Here is a 27,241-nt window from a genome sequence, read left to right as displayed (position 1 = left end):
ATATATTGAGATGTTTGTAAGTCCTCTGTGATCAACAATTTCTTGGAATATAAGACCTGAAATAAATAGCCTTCATTATTCACAAAGTTGGAGCCTCAGAAATTATGTTTTCATACTTTATGTACGATATAATATTTAAAGGCAATTTTTTTAAAACTTTCCTAATCACCTTGTTGAATTCCATTTCTGTCATACTCTACTATCAAATTCTCAATGATAATTTGTATACCGTGTGAATAAATTTTCTAGAATTCTTAGAACACATTTGAATGCCTCTTAATTAATAACAGCTGTGGGTCTTGATCTACTTGTGTCACCTCTGACAATGGGAGAAGTGTCTGTCCATGCTGTTGGACTGGTGCTCTGTAACCTGCTTCTTATACTGGATAGCCTTGCTCTGCTAAATACAGGGGCAGGTGTTGGCCTTATAGTAGAGGAATATGTCATGCTGTTCTGGCATCCCTGAGAGGCCTGCCCCCTATCATGGAAATAATGTAGAGGAATAGAATAAGGGGGCAAAGGAGGAGCTGGCAAAGAGATTGAGAGGGAATCTGCAGTCAGGAATGACACAAAATTGACATAATTGAATAAATGAATGAATGAGCATATAAACAGATATAAAGGTCATTTGCATGCCACAAAGTTAAAAAACACAAATAAGAAACCAGATGCTTAAAAAATAGAAAATATAATGAGTTATAAATAGAAAGAAATTATATCTTGTAAATTAAAATTAAATTAATTTTTTATGAACCTATAATAATGATTAGCTCTGTGAAGAAATATTGAAGAAAATTTATAAAAATTTTCAAATTACTACTTGTCAGCCTTTGCTTTAGTGTGCTTTGTTGTATCAGTGACAATGGGCATGTTTCTTACTTCTGTCAGATAGGCATAGCCTGCCATTATTACCTGTCAGAAATTCTACCTGTCACTCTCAACTGGACTGTGACATGATTCTGAGAAGTAGTGAGGTTCATCAGGGTTCTGATTTCATTGTAAGCAAATTGATGTTTATTAGTTTAACTAGGTGTTAGTTTCTGCTTTTTTTTTTCTCTGAAAATCGGCCTTCAACAATATGTGGAACCATTTTACTAAAATTGCTCCTTTCTATAGAGAACCATTTAAAGCTTATAGTATTATGTCTTTGTAACTATTTAAGGTTTCATTAGCTTAACACTGCTGGAGGTTTTTTTGGTGGCTGAAAAACCTCTTTTGCCCAAATTTATCCACACAACTTTGGGTATGGACGAATGTTCCAACCTCTACAGATACTTTACTAATTTCAAAGTCTTCACATCTTGCATTGCAATTTGCAAAATTCTCCCTTTCTTACATATATCTGCTCTTTGTTAGAATGTGACTTCCTTTAAAGAAACCAGCATCCTGGAATCAGTCATCTCATTAGAGATCACATGCCCACTGTCTACCATATTAGCATAAGAAATGTCATACATCATATGAGTTTCTTCACCTTGGGGTTCAGCATAGAGATTTCAATCCTTAGCACTTACGTTTCCGAAGAGATTTGTGTCTTTGTTTTGGAATGCTTGATTTTAAAATAATCAAACAGCTGTAAAACTTAAAAAAAAGAAAAAATGGAAGAATACAAAAATAACTTGGTAAGGAAAATTCCAAAATTGGACGTATGACCATAACAAGAAAAGATAAAATATTCTCACAAACGATGTCTTCATGAGAAAGCAACAGCATTGTAATGTTGAGGGTAAGCATGCTAGTTAATATGCACTAGAGTGTTAAACATCAGCTTTATATGCCATAAAAACATCATTTTACAACAATTTTAATCATGCACAGTTCTTCAAAGAGCTAAAAATTTGCAGTGTTTATTCTAGTTACATTTTATTAATGCATATTACTTACCATTCATTATTCTTGGACTTATAAATACTTCATGCCATGTGTAGATTCAATTTATATCCCCAAAAAAGGATACTTTATTTGAAGACAGCATATCAGAAGGAATACATCTGTCGGCGGATGCTGATGGCTTGTATCCTAATGCCCTGACTGGAAATAACCAATCAGAAACTATATTATTTAAAGTACTGTCTGGCCAATAGCTTAAGAGTACTGCTAGCTTACTCCTATATCCTAAAATAACCCACTTCTCCTAATCTGTGGACGACCATGAGGTCGTGGCTTACTGGCAAATTTCAGAAGATGCCAGGAAAGGTATCTGTTTTTGGCAGCAGCTTCATGACTTCTCAGTGACTCTTCCTAATTTTTCTATATAGCTCCTTCAGGCTTTCTTTACTCTGCTGAGACATTGGTTGATTCAGCTTACTTATTAACAAATGGCAATACAAGGTATTCACAGAATATATCACCTCCTAAATCAGCTTCCCTTTTCTTTCTAAATAAAAGAGAAAGATTTGACTTTAACATACTAATATTGTATATAAAAATAGTTATCTAGCAAGAATCACAATTATGATATTCATATGTATCTTATTTTATCACAACTAAGGAAACTATAACTATTTATTCTTTTTATAGTATATAACATTTTATTTCCTGAGTATCCTCTTTTTATTATGAACAACAATGACATCCTTTCTAATGATCTCTGTGTTTGCAGGGATGCTCTTACACTAGAAAATGGAGATTTTATCCTTCCAGCAACTCAGCCTCCACAAGCTTTGTGATCCTTTGTTGTATCATTGCAAAGAGAATTGGTTGCAAAAATGTCTTCATCTCGATGGAAGAATTTATTGCTCTGATAAAAGGCAGGACCTTAAGGTTTACTGATTCAGCTCTACTGAAGATAGAGCAAGGAACATCTAGGGCATCTAGGGCTTTTTTTTAATTGTATGACTAGGTCATTTTAGCAAACCTAGGCAAAGGTAGTGAATAGCTGAAGATATCAAAGTAAGTTCAGCCTAAGAGGGAAAGTCGGGAACAGATATTTAGTTTGTTGAAATGAAAAGGAACCTCATTTGAAAAGGTCCAAGCAAGAAGTAATTCAACCTATTTCATTCTCTAGGAAGTTAGCTGGGCCCCAGTACTGTATCAATAAATCACATATTGAATCTGCCTCTTTGGACAATGTATTAGTTTCCTGTGTCTGCTGAGACAAATCACCAACATTTTGTTGTTTTAAAGCAACACGAGTGGATAATACTCCTGATTGTTTGTGGACTAAATGGATTTTTCTCATCTCAAAACAAGGTGTTATGAGGCTGCTTTCCTTCTGGGACTTTTGATCAGGAGTCCATACTGATGCCATACAAAGTGACTGGTGACTTCCTGCCTTTTCAGTGAATGCTTGCCTTTCTTACATTTTCTTTTAGGTCCTTTATCATCACAATAAAGACCTCTGTGGGTATACTGAGATAGCTAATCTAAATAGTACACGATCACTTGTACATCTCAAACTCATGAACTTCATGGTAACTACAACGTCTTCTTGGCCATATCAGGGAATGTTCACAGCCTCTGTTGATTAAGACAAAGGGATTTCTAGATTTATCACACCTGTCACAGAAGAGGAAAGAGTTCTTTGGATTCTAATTTGAATGCATATGCTTCATCAAAGCAGAGGCATAAGGAAGTAAGTACTGTGAGACCTCATATGTGTGATGATCATTTTAACATCTGTCTGTGCACTTTCTGCTTTGTGTTGCATCAGCAGTAATAAAGGTGACCATCACCATATCTGTGGTGATAATTTTACATCCTCAAAGGGCAGGAGAGAAGCCACTTTAGTTCTTTTAAAGATCTTATGACTAATAAAATGTTGGCAAGGTTAAGATCATATCATTTCCATGAGATGTATTTCAACATAAAGTTGTACAAGAAGGTGTGTCATGTAAAGAGTAACATTTTATCTGCTCTGGTTCTTTTTTTCTCTGACATCTATCTCTATGCAACAAGAGAGGAGACAAGATAAAGATTTGCTTTAATGAAAGAAGATACAAATTTGCTAATTCAATTGACACGTTGTCAATACAGAAAACATAGTTCATCACAGTAATTAGACTTGACAGTGACATAATCAACAGAACATGTATAAAATTAGACAAAGATTAAACACACCAATGATAGAAGCAGGATGGGCATGTGTGAACCATGCAATGAGAATGTGTGGCCAGGAAGCCTATAATGTTTTACAAAGTACAAATCTAGACCCTCTTGTGATGTGGGAGGGTCATATATCATTCTGTTGATTTCATTGGTTAAGCAATAAAGAAACTGCTTGGCCCTCATAGGTTAAAACATAGGTGGGAGGAGTAAACAGAACAGAATGCTGGGAGAGAGAAGCTGAGTCAGGAGTCACCATAATTCTCCCACTCCAGGCAGACGCAGGTTAAGATCATTCCTGGAAAGCCAGCTCGTGGGATACAGCAGATTATTAGATATGGGCTAGTCCAGGTGCGAGAGCTAGCCTAGAAGAGGCTAGATAGAATTGGGCCAAGCGGTGTTTAAAAGAATACAGTTTCGGTATAATTATTTCGGGGCATAAGCTAGAGCTAGCCACATTGGCGGCCGGGTGACTGGGATGCAGCCCCGCTGCTCTTTTTTCAACACTCTCCTTAAATAGAAAGATGTCGTACTCAGTGATGACAAGCTTTGGGTCAATGCAAACATACAGGGTTTCGCTAGTCTTATGTATACAGCAGCAGACAGTTGAGAAACTTGAGATGTAGTAAATGAGAAAAAGTATGGTACATAATGAAAGAAAAATTGATTAAAAGAGTGAAAAGAAACAGGAACAAAGGCAACATCCATTTTGCTAATCTGTGACCTCCAAGAGCAATAACAGCACAAAGAAACACAAATACAACATGAAAAACTTGCAGTGGTTAACGCCATTTTGAAAGGAGTATAAAGCTGGGAAGTCAAAGCTTCAAGGAAATACCTGATTCAGAGAGGCTCAGACTCATATGGAGGATTCCTGTTTTGAAGTATGCTTAGTTAAAACACTCATTGTAGATTATTCTGTAAAATCAGAATGTGCTGGAAAAGAGAGAACAAAGGCAGAATAAAAAGTGAGATAATAGAAACATAACAGGACACAACAAAAAGTCGTCTCATTAAAAAGCCGAGGATGAACAGGAGAATGTGGAATAATAGCAAAAAGACAATGGTTTGTTCTCTACAACACTGAAAAGATTTCTACATTCTTTTCTGCTGAAAATGTACTTCAGCTTAATAACAATAGTGAACTCATATTTTAACCCCTCAAAGTTAGGTGAGGAGATATGTATTTCTTCTTAATTAGAGTTCTTAACTCTGGGGACAGTAAGAAAGTGCCAGAGTAGGAAACCAGGGATTTCTGTTAAAAACTTTACTGAACCCACGAATTTCTGTGTCTAGACTGCATCAAACATGTATTTATTGTTTCATTCTCTGTTCGTTTTTTTGTTTGCATTGCTTAATTTTAAGTCACAAAAATATCACAATGTGTGCTCTTTGAAACAAAACAGTGTAATACAGAAATTTACATATCATTGCATTTACTTCAATGTCTTCCCAATGGGTAGATGTTGGTTTAGAAGGCTTGCTTTCAGATAACATGCCTGACTATGAATATGATACTGATGTATACATAATTAGAAGGATTTTCATAGACTTCAGCATGATCTTTTGTAACTTTATTTGAAATAGTACTAAATGTTTTTTTTTTTTACCAAATTTTTCCTATTTGTTATAATTCTTGTATTAATTTATCAGGTCTTTAAAGACATTTATCTTTATGTTTAGCATTCCTGATCATTCTTATTCTTTTAAGTCAAAACTGTGGATTATTGCATGTTATGAAATGTTTACCCAGCATCTCAAGAAATTAATTATGTGGAGTTTATTATTTAATCTATTACTCTTCAGTAAATATTGTTTTTAGGCTACAAATCTATTCCGACTGTTGTCGAATAATGGGGAAAAGGATTAACCGTTTTATCCCTTATTTTTGGTAGGCATAATACCTAATAAAAATATTTGGCTAGGTGGTATCATTGTTACTTTTAGCTACAAGTAATGTCACTTTATGGCTGTCAACTGGAAGATTGCCCCATCAAGAACTCTTCAAAACGTTTGCTTCCATTTGATATGAGGAACAAAACAAGTTTAGTAAATTGTTATTTGGTGCCAGGTTTTACCAAGGTGAATTATATAACTTCAAACAAACTTCATCAAACTGCTGAAAATAAGAGAAAATGTGAACTAAACAAAACAATAAGTAACATTATGTGCAAAAAACTCTGGTAAATAACTCTAAGTCCCTTCAGAAGCAGGAGGTTAGAAAGTGGAACAGAATGCTGAAATGCTAAACAACAAAACAAAACAGGCAAATGTGAGTAATCAAATACAATAAGTACAAAAATCTATCAATCCAAAGTGCAGTCAGAGAAAATAACCTTCAAATACACAGGTCAAATAAATTATGTATATAGCATAGAGAATTGTCAGCAATATTTTATACCAAAAAAGCTAAAGGTATTTTTCTGTTTGCAAAGATAATACTCATTGAAACCAAGTGGTCTACAGGAAAGAAAAGTTAGAATAAGTTATAAAGTTCCAATAATGTCAACTCACTAAAGAATAGTAGGACAGTTGAATTATTAAATCCGAAGGTGTGGTAATATTTTACTTGTGTTCAAAAAAAATAAAACTTGCCTTAATATCAAAGAACAGAACTAGCTATTAGTTAACCATAGAGGTCTGGACGCCTGTACAGACAGACAGGAAGTAATATGGCTGGCTGGAGAGAGGAATATAAGGTAGGAGGAGAAAGGAGATCAGCCTTTTATTTCTGGTGAGGTGTTAGCAAGGTAAGAGTTTACTGTGACTTGTTCCTTTGTCTCTCTGATCTTTCAGCATTTACCCTTATGTGTGGCTTCAGTTTTTTTTTTTTTTTTATTAATTCCAATAGAACTCATGCAACACAAAGTCTTGCAGAAAACTCCTGTTTAGCTGGCTCTTAAAAATCTTTCCACCACCACCACCAGACCTTCAAGTTATACCTGAGCTTTAGCTGGGAGAATATTTTGTAGATGTATTTATTGGGACTAAAATCCATAACTGTTATTTATTTATTTATTTATAATTTCAACGTTCTCCCATCCAGCACCCATATTTGATGGGACTATCTCTGGTGACACCAACTCATGCCTAAGATCTGATATGTAATAATTCAAAATTGACTCCTACTTAGTGCAATACAATCTAGTTTTTTTTTTTTATAGGGATGAGCAGCTGAGAAATGGAATATAGTCACGGCAGGACTAGTAAGGACCTGCTATGCTGAAAGTGTTATTAGCAGTCCTTGCCTCACACAGCAGGATTGTGTGTGCTTTCAAATTGTTCCTGGATTATGAACCAAAGACAAGAATGATCTCCATTCTACCAATAGGAACAAATCCTGTGGTAACCATGGAGATGTCCATCAGAGCTGCTGCCTCATTTCTCTCTCCCTTCTCAAGGTGTGGTCTGGCAGAAAAAAATGAAAGTAAAAGTGGATGATAGAAAAAAAAATTAAAAACGCAGTTTTTCTCAGACCTGAATCCAATAATAAGAGGGGAAATCCCTGCGAGGAAATTAGGAGTTGATCATATATCCCACTTCTTGGGTCTGTATCCTGCCTATCTTCCTGAAATCCAAGATTTCAGCCTGAGGATGGCTGATTAATATTACTCGCCGCCAATTGCAGCTTACTGGTATCACATTCAGAAATGCCATGTCATACTCCCTAAACACACTGACTGTGGAATCTGCCACTTGAAATTTTCAGAATCCGAGATGCCGGAAGTATTCCCCGATACAGCAATTATCATATTGGAACCTTCAAGTGGGGCATATGATCAGTACATTCCCGGTTTCTGTCAGGTATTGACTCCCAAACTAAAATTTGATTACAGAACATGAATAATCAAAGGCTAATCAAAAAATCACAGATATTAAGCCTGAAGCAGTGATTTCAGCGACTCGAGCACATTTCCTGCACTGCAAACAGGAACAGGTGATTCTTAGCGGAAGCAATGGGTAATCTCAGAAATTCTGTGCTTTTACTAAGTATCTATAGCTTCTGTCTCCTGCAGGTCTCTGCAACGGATTTTCTTTCTGAGTTTGTTTATAGCCAATCTCCTGACTAAATTCCAGCTAAACGCTGGACTTTAGCCAGGAGACTGGCTGGCAAAATCCCTCAGTGCAGTCCTTTTTATGTTATCTAGGAACCAATAAGAAGAGAGCTCTCAAACCTGAAAGCACAGACTGCATTTTACATCGTGATCTCATCCGGAGCTGATGATTCATCTGTGTCTCCCTCCTTCAGTGTGTTGTAAAAAGAAGCAGAGCCATTTGAAGGGGAACACAGGATAAAATATAATTTACCCTTTGTTTTGCCTCCTGTTAACAACAGACAAACCTGCCTAATTAAGACTGGTTGCCACAGCAACATTGCAGCTGCTTTTGCCTAGATTCTAGCTGGATACATGAAAGCCACCATACCTATCTGTGGTTTTTTGATTGTGACATCGCGCTGTTAAGTGCATCTGGCTTCTTATTCTTTCTGATCTGGTTTTGTTTATTTTTATGTGTTTGATAATGCAGTTAAAATATAATTATTAATGTTTTATATACTACATGTAATATGTAAATATAATATATGATTACAATGGTTCATATAGTTGAATCACAATACATAATATATTTAAGTCCATGAAAATGTTGTATAGTGCGATGGATGTATTGTAGAAAGAAATATTGATTTTAAGCTCTCCTAAAATTGACCTGACTGTAATAAAGTATCCTGCTGTGTCTTAACGATAAAAAAATGAATTCAAGTTAATTATTTTCTTGAAAAAAAATTAAATATATTTATATTATTAACATTTATGTTTGCCTGTCTTTAAGACCTTTTTTTTTTTTTCCTGGTTTTTCGACACTGGGTTTTTCTGTGGTTTTGGAGCCTGTCGTCGAACTAGCTCTTCTACACCAGGCTGCTCTCGAACTCACAGAGATCTGCCTGCCTCTGCCTCCCAAGTGCTGGGATTAAAGGCGTGCACCACCACCGCCCGGCTTTGTTTTTAAGACCTTATAGATGTTTGCACCCCCAACTTTGCGAGAACCTACTTTCATAATGTTTCTTATCATATGTAATTAATATACCTGAAATATTGTCTTAATATAAATTTATTGGTATTTGTTTTAAAAATCCGCTAGATTCCAAATACTAGAATTCCTCTCAAAATTTCATAATCACTATTAAATCTGAACCATATTTTCTATTTTTAATGTATGCAGAACATATTTAAGGAATTTGTATGTCCATTTATTATAAACTATCTATTGGTACATGAATGCCCTACATGGAAAGCTACGCTAATAATAATTCTATAATTCTTTCTCAATTAGCTCAAGACTACAAATAGCTACTACAATAAGGGTTTGGTTTCAGTGTTCTGCCTCTATGCATAGTGCGTTTTTGAGCAATGGCTATACTACAAAAATTATGCCTTTATTTAGAGTAGTTAGAAATTCATTAGGGCAAAACTGCTTACGCATTTACCAATAGTGGTTTGAATGAGATATTTATCAAAACTTGTGCAATTGAGATAGGTTTCCTCTTGTGATTGAAATGTGCCATTCTAGACTAGCTGGCCATGAATACTCAGATAACCTCCTGTTACCACATTTCTCTAATGTCCTGGAAATGTACAATACCAGCATGCCTGCTTTAGAAAACAAATATTCTAAAAATGAATCCAGGTTTGCAAATTTTCAAATGAGCATGTTCCTGACTGTTTTCAATGTAACTGTGAAGGCATAAAAATTAAGATAATGAGTATAAATCACAGACCACATAGTTAACAACTCTAAAGATCATTGTATTCTAATTACTCACAAAATATGATATGATCCTCTGGATATACCAATGTTAAATTATCTTTTCTTAAGAGTAGATAATAATGTCCAAAAAGTGGAAAAATGTCTGGGTTATTCCACTATAATCCTTAAGCTTATAATATAATAAAAGCAACATGGAAGAAAATCCATGGTCATTGGCCAAAAATAGATTTTTAAAAAAATGAGGTCACATTTACACAATAAAGAATTATTCAGCAGTAAAAACAAAGATATCTTGAAATTTGCTGGCAAATGAATGGTAGTTTATTTAGAATCATCTGAGCAGGTTTAAATTAAATGTTCATGATGTTGTGCTTCAGTATGTAGACATGAGGATGATGTCACTGCTGAGTAAGTGAAATATGTGAGGAATAAACATATTTTCTACTAAGAATACATATAAAATAACACATACCTACACTATTATGAATAAATTTAATCATAAAATTTCTCAGGATGATAGCAAAATTTGCAATTTATGTGGACATCAGTATAAAAATAAAATGAAATAAAAGAGAGAGGGAATTAACTAATGAAGAACATGGTACAAAATATTCCTTCATATTGTGTGAGTATATGTATTTGTAAGTGATTTAAGAAAGATTCTGAGTGAATATTTTCTAAGTAGTATAAGTTTAGGCTGAAGAAACAGACAAAATAGTAGTTAGGAAAAATGGAGGACTCTCTGTATCATGAGAAGCTATGGGGAGTAGATGTAATTTCTTTACTAAGTAAAGGTACCAATCCACATGGCAGAACACTTATAAGAGATATAATTAATTTAAAATTTATATGTTAACTAGTAATGAGCTGAGCAATTTGTTGAGTGTTTAGAAATAATAATTTTCTCTATGCTTACTCAGGAACTGTCTAGAGGGAAACAAAACACTGCCTACAAATGACATTCTGATGTGGGGAACCTAATGATGATAAAACAAATAAAAATAGATATATAAAAGGTTTTAAGCAATCAAAAAATTGAATCAAATGTGGCTTTGAATAAGTGTTTTTATTCAGCTATGATCAATGCAAGTGGAAAAGAGTGGATTTCTGAATTTTTGATATACCACAAGAATTAAGTAGTTTGTTCTATTACTTGGAATTCATGAGTTCACATGTGCTTATGTGAATCCTTTTCAATGTGTCCAAAGGTCAGAGAGTTCAGACCTACTCTTGCACCTTCAAGGGTATAAGCTAGGATGCTTTGACCTAAGGTGTTGCTACAGAACATTGTGCCAAGGAAAAAGAGTATTTTGGCTAGTGTGTGGTTACTTTATGTTTGGAGATGTATGGGTGAAATTACTTTGTTTGTTCTTTATATCATGGCAAGGAAGTCTTGCCTCACACACAATTTTTTATTGAGGTACATAAGAACTATTAATAATAACCTTGAGACAGATCACAATATTCACTGCATGCCCTAGAAAATCTATCAATTTTCTCTTGTTAATTCTTATCTTGATCTTAATCCCAACTGAGAATAGTTCAGTAAAGACCCTGAGTGATGGTTCCTCAGAAGTGGAGCTTGAGTATGCTGGTATAGCATTATGGATACTGCAAGTTGAGAATACCACAGGGCAGGGTTCCCTATCCTGTGGGAAGTCCAGGCCTCCCTCTTCACTCCAGGCTTAAGAAGCTGTGCATCCAAATGGACTAGGATGACAAAAAACCAGTACATGCATTAGAGACAAATCCCAGTGTTATTATCATTGGCTTCTCAGTCTGCCTCAATTGTCAGCCTTATTCAGAGGGTCCAGTTTGATCCCATGTTCATTCAGTCCCTGTCCAGCTGAAATTGATGAGCCCTCAATAGATCAGACACACTGTCTCAGTGGGCGGACAAACTCTTTGTGGTGTTGACTACAGCAACAGCTCACATCAAATTAAATGGAGAGAAACTCAAAGATTCCAGTAAAATGAGGAAAAAGTCAAAACTGTACACTCTCTCCACATCTCTTCAATATAGTGCTTGGTATTCTAGCAGTAGCAATAAGACAACATAAGGGGATCAAGGCGATTCAAATTGGAAAAGAGAAGTCAAATTTTGTTATTTGCAAATGATATGATAGTGTACATAAGTGACCCCTAAAAATCTACCAGAGAAATACTACAGCAGAAAAGTACTTTAATGATGTGGCATGATATAAGATCAATTAAAAAAAAATCAGTGACCTTCCTATGCACAAAGGATAAAGAAGCAGTGAGGGAAAAAAGAGAAACATCACCTTTCACCATAGCCACAAATAGCATAAAGAGTCTTGGGGTACGGAACCACAATTCTTAGTTAAGGGAGCCACTTTAGGGTGGGCAAGCGACTTGACCCTAGAGGGTTCCCTAGTGCCCAAGATGAGGTTCCCAGTTAGTTCCTTGGCAGCTGAGAATTGGGAAACTGAAATGACCCTATCCTAGAGCAATACTGACGAATATCTTGGATATCATCATAGAATCTTCATCTGGTGATGGATAGAGATCAAGACAGTGACCCACACAGGAGCACTGGACTGAGCTCCCAAGGTCCCAAGGAGGAGCAGAAGGAGGGAGAACATGAGCAAAGAATTCGGGACCACGAGGCGTGCATCCACCCACTGAGACAGAGGAGCTGATCTACGGGGAGCTCACCAAGGCCAGCTGGACTGTGTCCGAAAAAGCATGGGATAAAACCGGACTCTCTGAACATGGCGAACAATGAGGGCTGATGAGACACCAAGGACAATGGCAGGGGGTTTTGATCCTACTTAATGTGCTGGCTTTGGGGGAGCCTAGCCAGTTTGGATGTTCACCTTCCTAGATATGGACGGAGAGGACCTAGGACTTAACACAGGGCAGGGAACCCGGACTGCTCTGTGGACTGGAGAGGGAGGGGGAGAGGAGTGGGGGGGGAGAAGGGTGGGAGGAGGGGGAGAAGGGTGGGAGGTGGGGGAGAAGGGTGGGAGGAGGGGGAGAATGGTGGGAGGAGGGGGAGAACGGTGGGAGGAGGGGAAGGGAAATGGGAGGCTGGGAGGAGGTGGGAACTTGTTTTTTGTTTATGTTTTTTTTTCTTCTTTTTGCAATAAAAAAAAAAGAGTCTTGGGGTAACACTAACCAAGGATGTGAAAGATCTATTTGACATGGACTTTAAAGCTTTGAAGAAAAAAAAACTGAAGAGGATACCAGGAAATGGAAGGATCTCCCATGCTCTTGGATTCAAGGAACCAAAATAGTAAAAATGGCTATTCTACCAAAGGAAATCTATAGATTCAATGCAATCCCAATCAAAATCCTAACAAAATTCTTCACAGACCTTGATAGAACAATAATAAAGCTTATATGGAAAAACAAACACCCATGATATTCAAAACAATGCTATACACTAAATGAACTTCCAGTGGCATTACCATCCCTAACATCAAACTCTATCACAGAGCTACAGTAATAAAAACAGGTTGGTATTTAAATAAAAACAGAGAGATTGAATAAAGGAATAGAATCAAACCCAGATATTAATTCACAAACCTATGAACACCTGATTTTGAACAAAGAAGCCAAAATTATACAAACTGAGACAAAGAGTACATTCATTAAGACCAAAAGGCAACCTACTTAATGGAGGGAGAAGATCTTCACCAACCCCACATCCGACACAGGTCTGATCTCGAAAATATTTAATAAGTAAGGAAACTGGACATTAAATTTCTAAATACCTCAATTAAAAAATGGGGTACTGAACTGAACAGAGAATTCTCAACAAAAGAATTTCAAATGGCCAAAAAGACTTAAGGTCATTTTCAATTTCCTTACTGATCAGGGAAATGCAAATAAAAACAATTTGAGATACCATCTTCCACCTGTCAGAATGGCTAAAATTAAAAACACCATTGTTAATATATGCTGGAGAGGATGTGATTTAAAAGAAACACTCATCCATTGCTTCTGGGGATGAAATTGCTTCTGGGGATGAAAACTTGTACAACCACTTTGGAAATCAGTGTAGCGGTTTCTCAGAAAAGTAGAAATCAACCTACCTCAGTTCCAGCATTACCACTCTTGGGAATATACCCAAGAGATGCCCAATCATACTACAAAAGCATTTGGTTTACTATGAGTATAGCAGCATTATTTGTAATTGCCAAAACCTGAAAACAACCTAGATACCCCTAAATGGAAAATGGATAAAGAAAATGTGGCACATCAGCACAGTAGAGTAGTAATCCATGGGGAAAAAATGACATTTTTAGATTTGCATGCAAAAGTTAGGAAATAGAAAACACTATCCTGATTGAGATTACCCAGACCCAAAAATATTAATATGGTATGTACTCTCACATTGGTGGATTCTAGCGATAAACAAAGGACATTAAGCCTACATTTCATGATCCTAGAGATGCTAAGTCATAATCTGAACCCAAAGAAAAAACATACAGATCCTCCAGGAAACTGGAAGGAGACATCATCAGGCAAATTTGGGCGCATTGGGGTGGGAGGAAGACGTGAGAAAAGAGAAGAGGAGGGCTGTGGAAAACTTGGAAAAGTGGGATGTTTGAGATGAAAAAAAAATGGATATGGGAGCAAGAAAGAAGATATCTTAATTAAGGAAGCCAATTTGGGTTTGGCAAGAGACTTGGCTCTAGAGGGGTTCCCAGGTCTTCCGGGGAATGTCAGTTTGGACCCTGGGCAATGGAGCAGAGGGTAAGTAAACTGGCCTTGTCCGATAGTCAGACTGAATATTATCTTGAATATCACCGTAGAAACTTCTATAGTCAATAGATTGAAATGAATACCGAGACTCACATCAGAGCACTGGACTGAGCTCCCAAGGTCCACTTAGAGATATTTTAAAAGCTAGAGCAGCTCATGTGTAACAGTTTTAAGAACAGAAATTTTAGAATTTGTAGAGCAGCTCTTCCTTTGATTTTCCAAGGATGGTATCTTGGAAACACAAAAAATGAGGAGAAAATCCAAGACCATTATAACCTGGAATCAGCACAAATTATTCTATTAATTTGTGGGTACTTATAAGGTAGAGTTTGGGTTTGCACCATGATAAGTAAAAAGTGCTTCCCCCTGCAGTGGTCAGAAGTGAGACATGACACTCCTATCCTCCACAGGAGCTGTTAGATGAGGAAACATTTATAGTACTGTGTGATTATGATCATCCTGTGCATTGAGAGCTATAGGACGAAGGCACTAAGTAAAAGAATAAGGAGCAATGAAGTCCTTTGCTTCTGGTGAGGAATGCTGAGACGTAGAGAATGGTGAAAAAATAAGCAGGAGCTAAAAATTTTAAGAGATATAGCAATATCACTTTCACAGAATTAGGAAAGTTTGTAAATCTCCTCTTATCAGAAAAGCCTTCCTCTTCCTACACAAGGGCTGGTTTAGAGCAATCAATGGTGTAGAGACATCCTGGAGTACTGCAAACACTCAGATTTAGTTGTATATCTCTTCAGCAAGCTAGTTTCAGAGAAGGTACCAGCTGAGGAGAGATAGCATAAATGTTATTAGCAACATAGCAAAGATATGTACAGGAAAAATAAAAACGTAGATGCCCTGAGCCTATTTGAACAACTTGAAGAATTAAAAGCAACCAGGACATAGTTTGTCTTCAAATGGAGACTATCTGTTGCGGAAAACCAAACATGCAGAAAAATTGTTGGGCCACAGATGAGAGATATCTGACCCAACAAATTCCAGTCTCTTTTAATATGCTTAATGGTGAGGGACTTCGTAGAAAAAGAAATCAGCAATTAAATTTTGAAATAACAACATATGCCAAAAGTTAATTCAACTGGAAAGAATGCCTGAATTACAAAAATTGGAAACTTGGGGGTGGTGTTGGTGTGGGGGTAAAGGGAGATGGGGAGAGAAACATGAGAAGGGGAGTATGGGGAGAGCTTGGGGGAATAGGACCATTGTGATACAAGAAGGGCAGATATGGGAAATATATATCTTAAGTAAGGGAGACATTTTAAGTTTGGAAAGATACTTGACTCTAGAGGGGTTCCCAGGTGTCCATGGAGTTGTTCCCAGCTAGATCCTTGGGCATCTGACGAGAGGAAGCCTGAAAAGGCCCTATATTATAGCCATATTGATGAATATCTTGCATATCACCATAGAACTTTCATCTATCGAAGGAAGAAGCTAGACACAGAGACACCCATTGGAGCAATGGACTGAGCTCCCAAGGTCCAAATGAGGAGCTGAAGGAGGGAGAACATGAGCAAGGAAGTCAGGACCCCTAGGGGTGCGCCCACCCACTGAGACAGTGGGGCTGATCTAATGGGAGCTCACCAAGGCCAGCTGGACTGGGACTGATGAAGCATGTGATCAAACTGGACTCTCTGAAAGTGGCAGACAAGGAGGTCTGACTGAGAAGCCAAGGACAATGGCACTGGGTTTTGATCCTACTGTATATACTGGCTTTATGGGAGCCTAGTCTGCTTGGATGCTCACCTTCCTAGACCTGGATGGAGGGAAGAGCATTTTGGACTTTCGAAAAAGCAGGGAACCTGGACTGCTCTTTGGACTGGAGAGGGAGAGGATGCGGGGAGGAGGAGGGAAATTGGAGGAGGTGAGAATGTGGAAATTTTTAATTAAAAATAAATTTAAAAAAAGGTTAGATAGAACAAACAGTATTGTAAAAAAAAAAAAAAGAATGCCTGGAATAAACTTCTGTCTCGTGTATAGCAGACTGAAGACTAATACAAATTAAATAAGGACCTGATGAATTGTTTATGATGACATAATAATTAAACATATTAACAGGACATATAGAAATTGGACAATTGAGAGATAAATAGCAAATATTTGACAATACTATTACAGTTATTAAGTTTGCTTTGAGACCATTTAGAATGAAAGGTAATATTTCTGATTACATTGGAATATCTTAAGATATTGGACTCTTATATAATCAGTCCTAGCTATGACTTCTCCTTTACAAGAAAAAAAAATAGTTATAGACGTTATCCCTAACAATGAAACCTAGAAATTGGAGATTGATATAAGATTCAAGAAGAGTTAATTAGAGTAATTACTGCTTCTATTGCCTTCTCAATCTTCCACAGCCAAAGATACCAATAACATTGTCTTAGATTTACAAGTTTTTTTTTCTTTCCCTGGGGAGCTCAAAGTTGTCAAAGATTTGCATTTAGTGTTTCATCAGTCAATTCATAAATCCAATTAGAAAATGTAATTGGAATATCTTGATTCATGATATGAAAAAAGACTTACATTATGCTTGAATTCTGTTTCACAGGCTTCACAAATTATTAGAGATCAATTTCAAAAAGTTCATATCATCCAATTAAGGATGAGTAATTGAATATCTTGTCAACTTCAGCTTAATCCTGTCCCTTCAGGGTTAATAATTTCCCCAGCGAAAGAAAAAAAAATATCTCTCTTTTGAATATTTGGTATATATGTTGTATCTAGAAGAAATTAATCATTAGAAATCACAAATCAAGAGAGAAAGATGACAAACTTTGAACTACTTTCAGAAATTATAGTGAGATATACCAAATCCATGGTGGCTTCACAGGATTCACCAATTCCTCAGATCTACACTTGCTTCATGAAGCATATAAGGTAGGATGATTTGACTTAATGTGTTCTTATAGGACACTGTGAGAAGAATAATGATACTTTGACTTAGGGTGGGGTTGCTCCGTGTTTGATGATTTTGAGAGAATATTACTTTGTTTGTTCTTTGTATCATTGCAAGGAAGTCTTGCCTTCTAAATCATTTTTGGACTGAGATATATATGAACTTTGAATAATAATCTTGAGATATATGACAGTATTCACTGTGTGTCTTTAATATCTATACAGTTTTTCTTGTAAATTTTTATCTTAATCCTTATCCCTACCACAAGTATGGAAATGGGTAGGTCAGGACAATTAATGATGGCTCCTCAGAAGTGAAAATGGACTATGGAAATATTGCTTGATCAATACCAAAAGGTAGACGATTCCACAGGTGTAAATTAAAGAGTAAGTGCTTGGGAAAAAAAAAGTAAAATTGAATATGGATTGAAAAATGGGAGATTATAATTGTAAATAAATTTGTATTTTGACAGAAAATCAGTAGTTAAGTGACTATGCAATTGCCTAGAAGATAATTTACAAACTAGAGGAGCTTAGGTGAATCAGTTTCAAAAACCGAAATTTTTAGAATTTTTTGAGAAACTTACCCTTTGATTTCCCAAGCATAGTCTCTTGGACACAGAAAACTTGATGTGAAATACCAAGACCATTATAACCTGGAATTAGCACAAATTATTCTTTTCATTTGTGGGGGCTAATAACGGTGAGTTTGTATTTGTACGTAATAGGTAAAACGTAGTTCTGCCTGCAATGGTTAGAAGTGAGACAGGACACTCCTATCCACCACAGGAGATGTTAGATGAGGAAACATTTATAGTACTGTTTGAATATGATTAGCCTGTGCCTAGAGAGAGCGATAGGTAGAAACTGCTAAGAACAAGAATAGGGAGTTTTCAAGTCCTTTGCTTCTGGTGAGCAAAGCTGAGAAGTAGAAACTGGTGGAATAATTAAACAGGATCTAAAAAGCTTGAGGAATTTACCAATATTACCTTCACAGAAGTTGGAAACTGTAAAACTCCTCTTATCACAAAAGCACTCCTCTTCTTACCCAAGGGCTGGTTTAGATCAAGCAATGATGCAGAGACCTGGAGTAGTGTAAACACCCAGTTGTTTTGTGTATCTCTCAAGCAAGCTAGTTTCAGGGAAGGTACTTGCTGAGGAGAGAAAAAAAAATGTTATTAGCAATTGAGCAAATATAAGTGCAAGACAAATAATAAGTTAGTTGCCCTGAGCCCATTCAAAAAACTCAAAGAATTAAAAGCAATTCCAGCTCAGTTTTGCCCAAATGCTCCTTTGATGCAAATGCTGCTGGAGTTCAGAATTTTAGAAGCCTTACACTATGGGAAATGGAAACAACAGAACAAAGCTTGCCTGTCAAATGGAGACTATCTGTTGTAGAAAACCAAACATGAAGAAAGATGTTGGGACACAGATCAGAGAAATCTGCCCCAACAAATTCCTTTTTCTTTTCATATGAATACTGGTGAGGGACTTCATAGAAAAAGAAATCAGCAACTAAATTTTGAAATAGCAGTATATGTCCAAGTTACTTCAATGACAAGAAGGCCTGGAATAAACTTCTGTCTTCTGAAGAGCAGACTGAAGACTAATGTCAAGTAATTCAGGGACCTGATCAATTGTATCAGGATGCTGCAGTAACCAAACAGATTAATTGGAGACACTGAAACTGGATACTTGAGAGGTAAAGCTAGCCTACAACAATACTATTATAGTATTTAAGTCTGCTTTGAGACGATTTAGAAATAAGAGTAATATTTCTGATTTTATTTGAATATCCTCAGATATTGGACACTCGTATAGCCAGTGCCTAGCTATGACTTCTGTTTTACAGGAAAAAAAAAACAGTTAAAGATGTTTCTCCTGACTAATAAATCCTGTAATTGGAGATTGATATAAGATTTAAAAACCATTAATGAGAGGTAATGGGAGCTTTATATCTTTCATTGCCTTCTGTTTCTTCCATAACAAAATATACCCATAATCTTGGACTATATTTAAAAGATTCTTTTTATACCATCCCCTGGGCTCACTGAAATGGTCAAAAATTTGCAGTTAGTGTTTCATCAGTTGATTTCAAATATCAAGTTATACAAAAGCATTAGAACATCTTGCTTCAGGTTATGACAAAAAGATTTATATTATGGCAGAAATCTGTGGCTCAGGCTACATAAAATCTTACATTTCAATTTCCACAGTTTTATATTATGCTTTAATGATGACGACCAGCTTGTCCATATAAATGAAGTAAGTTTGTTTCTAATATATTTCAACAGAATCCTGTACTTTTGGAGTTAGTAATTGCCCCAGTGAAAGTCCAAAGACAGCCATCTTTTGAATATTTTGGGATATATGCTTATTCAAAAGAAATTAAGCCTCAGAAATTGGAAATTAAAAGAGAAACATCACAAACTTTGAATGACTTTCAGAAATTACTGTGGGATATACCAACAACCACTGTGCCTTCATGACAGCCACCTAGTACCTCTGCTTTTTTGTCGCTGTTGATGCTTGATCTATAAGTGGGACACCTGGCAGAAAGAATGATTTGTCTCTGTGGCTTTGGCTGATACTTTGAAACCTGTTCCTCATGCATCATTGCATTTTTCTGCATAAATATAGGGAAAGATGCCTGGTGTTATGGCAAGGATTTAGGCCAAGCTTTCTGTTGTCAATGAGAAACATCCTTCATACTGTGAGAATACAGTGGAGGAACAGAGTAAGAGATTGTCCAAACGTAGGGGTGGAATAAGAGGCAGAGTAGAGGCTGCAGTCATGTTGGAAAATAACAAAAGAAAATAATTAAATTTAAAAAAAAACTGATTGTCATACAGGGATGGCAGATGGATATTTGATTCAAGGGCTCTTATGGCTAATGAAAACATTTTTTATCAATGCATAAAAATTTGAATCTAAAGATATTCTATTAGTTTTTAGGTATTTCAAGACATGGTTTCTCTGTTGATTTGCAGCCTGTCCTGGAACTAGCTCTGTATCACAGGCCGGACTAAAACTAATGGAGACACACCTGCCTCTGACTCTTGATTCCTAAGTGCTGGGATTAAAGGTGTGCACCATCTCCACATGGTGGATATGTTACTTTTGAAAAGATGTCCTGCTTTTGTTCCACAGAAGATGAGAACCTGTGAATTGTTTCCAGGCCAACATTATTTGAAGGAGCAAGAGCTCCCATAAGACCTCCAGAAACCCTATAAAAAGTTTCCCAACAAGCATAGGAAGCATTTTGGAGAAAACTACATGCAAATTTCCAAATAATCATATATGTTGATCAATATTTCAGGTGGGACATTATATATAGAAATGAACCATTTACATTGGATTTGATCTTAGTTAACTGATAAACATATAAGGTTGATTTTGGTATATGTAATTCTGCTCTTGGTTAAGGTTTTGTCTTTGCTGATCATTTAAATATGTATAGTTAAGAAGATTAATAGATAGTCATTAATAATAATCAAAATCTTAATAACATTATTTAGTTTTTATAGATATGCAGAGATATAGTTCAGTTACATAGATAGTCTTCAACACTTCAAAGACCTAAAGAACATAACATTTAAAAGGTTTTAAGAACTTACAATTTTCTCAACAATGAAATATATCTGCTTCTGCCCGCACAAATTACTTCATTTGTGGGTGCTTAAAAGGGAGAGTTATGCTTTCTACCCTAAAAACATAGATGACTCCCCTGAAGTCATTAGAAGTGAGAGAAGACTCTCTGCAGAAAGAGGATCTGATAGATTAAGAAGTATTTATGGTACTGTGACACAATCAGTCTGAGCCTAGTAAGCTGTAGAAGAAGCCACAAATACCATAGTGAGGATCTTTAAAATCAATCACTTCTGACTAGGAATTCTGAGAGTCAAAGATGGTGGAAAGCTAGAACAGGAGCTAAAAGGCCTGAGAGACTTAGTTCTTTCACTTTCACAGAAGTTGAAGTCTCTGAAAATCTTCTGTCATAAAAGAATTACACATCTAACATCCATCTTTGGTGCACAGATCTCCTGGAGCAAGGCAAACACCCACCTTTTTTTGTGCATTTTTCGTACAAGCTAGTTGCTAGAGAAGCAGTGAGCTGATGTGAAGATATTCAGGGATTTCCAGTATTTCTAGAATAGAGCAATGAGATGATCAGGGAACTCTACTCAGACAACGAGACCTGAAACCATTAAAACAAGGCAAAGTATTAAAAGGAACCTAAGCTCAGTTTGACTAATTTTCTCCTTTTACACATGCTGCTAGAATATATGGATTTAAAAGCCATACTCCAGGGACTTGAAATAGACAGCCAAAGCTTGTCTGATAGGTAAAGGCTACCTGACGAGGAAAACTGAGTTTTCAGAATAAAGTCAGTCCACAGCTGTGAGTAATATGGCCCAAGGAGTTCTTGGAATAAATTTCTTTCTTCAGGAAAGCAGACAATGGACTTACCTTAAATAAGACAGGGACCTGTTGAGTTATTCCAGGATTCTGTTTCCACGCTGATGCAGCCATTAATAAGAATATTAATAATCCAGTATGTTGATTTTTGATTATTAAACAGCTATCCAACGATAGTACTAATGTAATATATCAGCTTACTTTGACATCTTTTAGAAAGAAAGGTGCCATTTCTGATCACATTCAAAATTGTTGAGGAATTTTAACGTCATACACCCAAGGACTAGTTATGGCTGATTCTTTTCAGGGGTAAACACGTAAATATGTTCGCTCATAACATAGAAATCTGTAAAATGGAAACTGATACAAAAATTATAAATAGTTAATGAGACCGTACATCTAGGTTGAGCTTTAGAGACTAGACTGGATTACCTTCTCATTAAGGTATGGAACAAATAGTACCAATAAAATGTTTTAGATTTAATAGATTGATTTTTACCATGCCTTTTGTTCCAAAATATTTTCAAAGATTTTCATGTAGTGTTCCATAGGCCAATTAAAGGACCAAATTGAGAGATATTATTGATTAGTGTTGCCTTAGGTAATGCAAACAGTGTAATATTATGCAATATATGTGTAGTTCATGCAATACAAAATATTCTAAATATTTTCAACAAGTTTACATTATCCATTACGGATCTTGTATGTCTATGAAAAATGAAGGATTTGCTTGCAATTCTTGGACATCTTAAGCAGAGACTTTCCCTTATGGGTAGTTGATTTCCCACAGAAAATACAAAAGCAACCACCTTTCCCAATCAGGACATATATTTCATCCTAAAGAAATTAAGACTAAGTAATTGGAAATTGGGATCAATAGTTTGAAAACTTTGAAGAAATGTCAGAAATGACTGGTAAATATTCAGTGACTGTGCCTATTTTAAACTTGTCTACTGAAAATCTTGAGCAATGCAGTGAGATAATTGGGAAAAGTGACCCAATTATCCCAGGTTTTATATTGAAGCTGCAGGTCAAATGTTGACTCAGGTGAGCATTCTCCTTGGCTTCTTGAATACACAATTTCAATAAATAAATAAATAAATAAGTAAATAAATAAATAAATAAATAAATAAATGCGAGTTATATTAAGGTTGCAGGTCAAGTGTTGACTCAGGTGATCATTCTCCCTGGCTTCTTGAACACACAATTTTAATAAATAAATAAATAAATAAATAAATAAATAAATGTGAGTGATCCTTCAGTCACGACATAATTCACTGCATCATGCACTTTTTATTCTAAATTTTCAAATGTGAATTCCCACAAGCATTATACCATGCATAGATTTTGGCATGATGGTGTAGAAGAGACTTTTGTCTAAAGCAAATGGAAAGACCATTGCAATGGATTATGGAAAGGACAAAACAATGCTATAATATAGGATCAAGTGCATGTGAGCTCATGTATGTGTATGTGTGTGTGTGTGTGTGTGTGTTTACAGGAAGAAAATTAACCACAATACCTTACTGAAAGTTTCGTGTAATGGATTGACCAGAAGATTACCAGACTAGATGATATTGGAGCTGCTACTGCTCACCAAGTAGTAACGGATTGAGATTGCTGAAATTGTGTTTTTGAAACTCTGATGATAATAATGGATAAACATCATTGCCACCATGTGTATAGAGTGTGAGTTTATATGTATGCATTTCTATTTGGAAAAAATAATTTTAATACACTGTTGTATTTATTCATACCTTTTGTAGTTCATATATTTTATTGATTCAGTTGACCACGTTGAGTGCCAGTTGTTCCAGGGAAAGGCTGCTTGCTCGTCCCAGCCATCCTGCTCACTTAGCCCCAAAATAACAAAACAGAAATTATATTAATTAAAATCCTTCTTAACACATTTGCTCTAGCCACTTATCAGCTAACTCTCACAACTTGATTTAATGCATTTCTATCAATCTGTATATTGCTACATGGCAGTGGCTTACCGGGAAAGTTTCACCACATCTGACTCTGGTGGCTCCATGGCAGCTCTCTCCTCTGCTTTTTTTCTCCCTGCATTCAGTTTTGTTTCCCCTGACTGCCTAAGTTCTGCCCTATCAAAAGGCCTATGCAGGTTTTTTTATTCATTAACCAATGAAAGCAACATGTAAACAGAAATCCCTCCTACACCAATATGTACGTATTTTACATGAAAATTATGTAATAATAAGGATATTTTCTAAATAGGAATGTTATTTTAAAACCCAGTCTGAACATGCAAAAATTCCAAAATTGTATCTAAAAATGTCATGATAATTTAGCCACATTTTGATGTTTTTATTTGGAAAAACAATATACGTAATATTTATAAAATTTCACAATTGTCTGCATGCTTATATTAGTGTTTCACATATGTGTACATGCATTGACATTGATTTCAGGATAATAGTCTTAATTAAAATGTTGAAATGTTTTAAGGTACTTTTATATGAACTTTTAATTTTTTATAAAATTCAATACAATGTGTTCTCTAGATTTTCTCTGTAATCACCAATATCAGTACTCCCGCCTCAGGTCATTTTTCTGTTCTCTCTTTTCAGTGACATCTTACTTCAGGGAAAATGTGTGTTTGTGTGTGTGTGTGTGTGTGTGTGTGTGTGTGTGTGTGCGCGCGTGTTTGTGTTTGTGTGTTGATACGGGGCATTCTTCTAGCACATAGGCATCATTTCAATGCTAGCATACATCAGAAAATCTATCTTTCCAATTTATCATTTCTATAAATAAGTTAAGCCATTCTGATAATATTTTTCATTCATAATGTTCCTCAGAATACAGTAGAACATTCTCTAGATTTCGTAATGAAGCAATTAAATATAAAAACTTACACAATGGAAATTCAATAATAAAAGTGTACATATACATAAATACCAATCATTTACTATTTGTATGTGCTAGTATAACAGCATGCAATGCCTTGAACTGTGCCACATGTGGTATGAAATCAGGCAAGTAAATCTTAGAGATTTCTTTATTCATGCTCCATGTCCTGGGACAACATGATATTGTAGTATACAGTTTTTTTCACATGTATATATTATAAACAGATCCAGTTGTTCATATTTCAAATTACCAGTTCGTGGACAGATCCCTCTATGAGTCTGTTAATTTTCGAACATGAAAGCAGAAAATAACATAAGGGTTATTATTTAAAGTAGACTTTGATGTTTTTAAATGTAAGTAACTATTCTTTTACTTTCGTTCCTCTGATTGTATTTCTGCATTCATACAGATTCTACAATTGTTGCCTGCCTCCTTACCTAAAACCATAGGATCACTACAGTATCTGCTGTTTTTATATACTCCACAATATATCAAATAAGAGCAACATTCAGAAGTCTCCCATACAATAACACTTAGAAATAAATAAAATTAAGTTTGACTGTTTATCTTAAAAATAATGTATTTAAATAATTGTTTACAGTATTAGGATCTGAGAGTCAGTATCATAAACCATGAATATAGCTATAATTTCTATAATCATCCTAAAATGTTAATGTCAAAACCGCAACTAACAGCAGTACAACATATTGAGGTAAAATGTGTGATTTTTTCCAGCTACTTCAAATGCCATAAATTGACAAAATTTAGCTCTTCAGAGGTTATTACTTGTTTCATATGTATAGACATGTCTAAATTTTCACTCATAGCTTCTCTTAGATATGCAACTATATAATTGACAAAAGGAATAATTTGCCTAATGTAAAAATCAATCCTATTCCATATTGTTAGGGTGATAGTGGTAAGAGAAACATAAACTTCTTCTGCAAAATTTATGAAAGAATTTATTTTCCAAAACTGTCATGAATATTTATCCCTCGACACACAGGAAACATTGACTCTAACTTCCAGAAAAAAAAGGATAAAATTGGGGTATTAAAGGGTAAACGTATAGAAATCTTAAATGCCCAGTAAAATTAAATGAAGGCAAAGAAAGAGTGAAAAATGCTTAGCATAATGACATCCCACTATGAAATGTCAAAAAGATGGAAAACTCTCTACAATTAACACAATTAGGAAAAAACCACTAACAAATGTTGAAGGCTAAGAAAAAAGAATTATTTTCTACTGTACAGTAATATTGATAGGCCTTTGTATTAGAAAAGTCCATGTTAAATCGGTTCTATAAAATCACAAGAGTGTGTATTCAGTATGGAATACTGGTGTATAAATCATATCTACACAATAAAATATAATAATTTTTGTTGGATACTTACTGCTTCCTGATTCAGTTTTGCACATCCTGTTGTGTTTGGCTCCTCATGCTGTTCTGATCTCTCACTTACTAACTCTGCACGGATTTATTGCTGCATTGTTCCCATGGTTTGAACATTCTGACTTTTCTTCGTGTTGCAGTTAGGGACTTTATGCCTGAACATTAGAAATAGTTAGGTCGTCTAGTAAGTTGCCTAGTTACCCATATACACAAGGAGAATTTGCTCCTTTCCCTTACCCTATATTTACCTGGATTCTTCTCTTGAATAAACAAGTCTTGATGAGAATCCTGTCTTGTCTCCATCTCTGGTATCTCTTGTCGCATCAAATCTCACTTCCCCTCGAGGGACTCTGTTGACTTTCAGGTGGACCAGGGTAAAGTGGTGCCCAAAGTGTGTCTGGAACACGGGAGATTCAGTGAAGATGCTGTTCAGAGAGGCCCATATAAAGTGAAGTATAAATAAGAGGAAGAAAAACACAGGAACCTGCTGTGTCTTCTAAACCTCGGTCACCAGAACAGTGATCACAGGACAAACAATTACTTAGCATGAAATGAGACATGCATTCAAGGTGTGAGGGGTAAATACTAAAATTAATTTATAGGGTTTTTTGAGTATATTAAAGATGTTTTATAGATGAGAAAAATGATAGAGAGTCAGAGAGGCTCTTAAAGATTACTGGTAAGCATTTATACCAAGAATTGATCCTATAACTGTCTTTTTTACTAGAATTAATATTTTTTTTGTTTTAGAGGTATTACGATTTTGAGGTGGGCAATGTTATTGGGATAGAAAAGATGGTATTATTAAATGAAAAGTTGGAGATAATGAATGAAAAGGAGCCTAAATATTTTCAATGGCAAATATGGGTTTTTATATTTGAGAAGGCTCAAATTGATGCAGTTTGCAACAATCCTCTGCTAAGGGAAATTATTTTTCCTATGTTAACAGATAAATGGAGCTTCTGATAACCGTAATCAACAGACTCATACCCTAGTTGAAATACATGAATAACTGAGAGAAATAGACATGGAAGCATGGGAGCATCTTCGCTCCATGGGAGAGAATGATGATTCGTGGATTAAAGTTATCCAGAAATATAATGAGCCTTC

At 35.7% G+C, this 27,241-nt stretch overlaps 2 long non-coding RNA genes across 2 annotated transcripts; both read right to left on the bottom strand.

The window, feature by feature from the left end:
• Positions 1-1,998: 1,998 nt before the first annotated feature.
• On the bottom strand, positions 1,999-23,722 carry LOC121451084. Its single transcript, XR_005974663.1, has 6 exons — positions 23,625-23,722; positions 21,919-21,968; positions 21,514-21,596; positions 18,438-18,602; positions 4,883-4,980; positions 1,999-2,031 (listed from the first exon to the last, which is right to left on the bottom strand). It is a non-coding gene; the product is annotated as an uncharacterized LOC121451084 (long non-coding RNA).
• A 1,266-nt stretch (positions 23,723-24,988) lies between these two features.
• LOC121451091 lies at positions 24,989-26,543 on the bottom strand. Its single transcript, XR_005974664.1, has 3 exons — positions 26,380-26,543; positions 26,133-26,286; positions 24,989-25,016 (listed from the first exon to the last, which is right to left on the bottom strand). It is a non-coding gene; the product is annotated as an uncharacterized LOC121451091 (long non-coding RNA).
• Between the last annotated feature and the right edge of the window lie 698 nt (positions 26,544-27,241).

Source organism: Microtus oregoni, unplaced genomic scaffold (genome assembly GCF_018167655.1).
Source record: "Microtus oregoni isolate MIOR12 unplaced genomic scaffold, Mior012 000000F_ref0000247, whole genome shotgun sequence".
NCBI classification, from domain to species: domain Eukaryota; kingdom Metazoa; phylum Chordata; class Mammalia; order Rodentia; family Cricetidae; genus Microtus; species Microtus oregoni.
Note: the sequence above shows the minus strand (reverse complement) of the source record. Positions and strands in the feature narration are given on the sequence as shown.